The sequence below is a fragment of the Engystomops pustulosus genome, chromosome 6, assembly GCF_040894005.1.
Source record: "Engystomops pustulosus chromosome 6, aEngPut4.maternal, whole genome shotgun sequence".
Classification (NCBI taxonomy): Eukaryota; Metazoa; Chordata; class Amphibia; order Anura; family Leptodactylidae; genus Engystomops; species Engystomops pustulosus.
Genome location: NC_092416.1, coordinates 26,286,721 through 26,289,923, shown reverse-complemented (window position 1 = coordinate 26,289,923; position 3,203 = coordinate 26,286,721).

Here is a 3,203-nt window from a genome sequence, read left to right as displayed (position 1 = left end):
TCTACTTGCAAAGGCAAGAAGTGTTGAGGGCATGGGCCCCCCCCGGGCTCAGTACAGCACTATAGTACAGGGCTCTTCAATTGAACCGGTGTTTTTCATTAGTAGACCTGCAGAAAAATAGAGATAAAGTGGCCCTGACCTCCCATGCATATAGTCCATCGTTTCTTAAAGACTTGTGGTTCCCTAAAATATCCCGCACCCCACCAGCTAAAACAGATGTGTTAACCTCACGGGTAGTTGAGACATGGATAACCTTAGCAGTCACTTTAACACCCTTCCCATCTCCTTATCTATCATCCAGACTCCTCCCGCATCTAATACTCAGTAGAGACTCTCTATAAAAGTTTATTAGGGACACCATAGCAGACATGCCTGCGGCCGCACTATTTGGCCCCAGAGGTAGGCCCATGCAAGATACTTTCGGCACCTACTTGTCCCATCTAAAACTAAACTCTCTTCATCTCCTACACTTTCGACATATTCACTACACTTGGCTGAAGGTAGCGGAATCCTCAAGAGATCCCAGAGGATTTTAAAAATTGTTTGCTCCTCTGATGGTGAACCCGGGGAAGGTGTCCAGTCTCTGAAATAACTTTATTTCTCCCAATCCTTTGAACCCCCAGATTTTTCTAGACAAATGGGTAATAAAGCTGATGCAGAAAAAAGAGCATTTTACAAGCATCACATGGCATTACAACTCTTGACAATATGGTATAGGACACCTTGCAGATTCAAATCAATGCTGGTGATGTCAAACACAGGTAGGCACACACACACACACACATCTGGTGGTCATGTCCTTTGCTGTCATCCTACTGGAACCACAAGGAGGACAGCATTAGATCTGTAACAAATTCAGACATATCACTGACAGCAGACATGGTAGTCCTGGCCAGGCCCATTCCTTCCTTCACACCCAATAAAGCAAATCTAGTGGTACAATTGTGGCGTTCTAGGGAACCCCCAGTCTTAACAAGATGGATAACAAAAGTAAAGGAAATGTGTAGCTTGGAGGAGCTTCGAGCACTTGTTTGCAACACAAGACCCGACTAGAAGGCTCTATGCCTGAGTGAGGTATATACTCAGAAATATCTGACTTACTCTCAAGGTCATTTGATCCCTGCAGATGTCCCCCTGCCTCCTCCCCTAGATGCACACTATCCACGATCAAGTAGGATGACAACAATAAGAGGCTCTGTTTGTCTCCCTCACCTTCCTAGATGTAACAATGCCTTATTATAACCATGCATGAGGTAACTGTTGGGATGGATCATTGCCCCAGGTGTTTGTGAAACCAATTGTTCTGGTAATGTTGCCTATGGTGTTGTATGCTACAGTACTGTCATTATTTGCAGAAGATTGTTTATTGTGCTTCATGGAATCTGTTTGCATATTAAAAAAATATATTTGTACCTTTGCCAATTAGCACCTCTGCCTCTGTCATTTACAGTAGCATCACATAGACGCAATTTGGCGCTTTATACTTTTGTTTTGGAGTTTACAGAAATTCGATACTACAAGTAAGTGGGCGTTAAAGGAAACCTACCACTTGGAAATAGTCATTATGACCCACACTAACCTGCACATAAGGCGAAATGAGCTGGTGCAGGCATATATTTTGGTTAATCAAATAACAAAATGGATGGATTATAACTATAGATTATGAACTTTACTAATAACCCACTCGGTGCTTGAGTCTACGTCACAGGGCTTGTGCATTAGCATACTAGGGGAGGCATGCAGAGTGCCGTCCCCATCTCCCTTCTTCGTCACCGAGCCCTCATGAGCATCAGAGCATGCGCATCGCCGGCTCACATGGCGGCTGCGCCTACTATCGCCGAAGTTGCGTGGCGACGACGGCGAGACTTAGGCAGTCTCCTTGCCATAGTCTTGCGATAGGTGGTTGATGAAGCTTTACTGTCTAAAATCATTGATGAGGATATGGAGGTTTTCTTATAGTAGCGACACCTAGAACTCCCACTCTAAATACGCTCCCAAAGATCCACAGGAAACCCCCCCTGGCCGACCTTTAGTTTCCGGCTCAGCATCTATTTTTAGTAATATAGCAATATATATGGATAAAATACTTAGGAACTATGCAGTGAACGCACTTTCTTTTATACGTGACACGTCTGATTTTCTTTTGAAGATCAAGCCAATTGATTTACCGGTTACTACAGAGATCACTTTGGTCTCCGTTGATGTAACAAGCCTGTTTATCTCGATAAAAGAAATGTAACTCCTATAGGTGTATAATCAGCTCACCCAAAAGATTGTAGCTCAGAGTCCACTGGTATCAGCCTCGGTGCATGTAGTTGAATAGACACCCGTAGAATCTAAATGTAACAAGTAGACAGCACTCAGCACTCATTGGAAGCCACTAGGGTAAGTATAAAAGCAGTCTTCTTTATTAGCATCTCAGTAACAGTACAACGATCAACGAGTTTCGACGTAGCTCGTCTTAGTCATGATTATCTCGAGAGACCATAATTGTGGGGTTGAGGTTTTAAAAAAAACTCTTGAACTTGTCTTCCTAATTTAGTGAATGCCAGGGGTTTCTCATTGCATTTTTGGAAATTGTTTTGACGTGTAAGTATTTTTTATTCCAAGATCGTTTCTTCATTCCACTCTAGGGGACGGCCATGGGCTCTAACGCGGCGCCGACCTGTGCCAATATCTATATGAGATTTCTTGCAGAGAACCACGTCTAAGTATCCCACCATTTCAGGCATGTACTGAGGTGGTGGCGATATATTGATGACATATAACCACTGTACAAGGCATTAGTTCGGCCTCAACTGGAATATGCTGTCCAGTTTTAGGCACCGGTCCATAAAAAGGAGGCCCTGGAGCTGGTTCAACTAAGAACCACAAAAATGATAAGGGGTATGGAGGGTTTCAGTTATAAGGTAAGATTAAAGAATTAGTTATATATAGTCTTGAAATGAGACGACTAAAGTGGACATGATTCATTTCTTTCAACATATAAATAGACCATACAAAAGTTATTCCAGGTTAAATCAAAACAAGGTGTAAGCTCCAGAGGAGACAGGGCTTCTTTACTGTAAGAACTGTCCATCTGTGGAATAGCCGAGCTCAGGAGCGGAGCACAGCAGGGACAGTAGAGAGCTTTAAGAAGGGTCACCCAGCTTCTCAAAAAGCTGAGTACAAATGAATACAAAACTGAATATAGTGTTATTTGT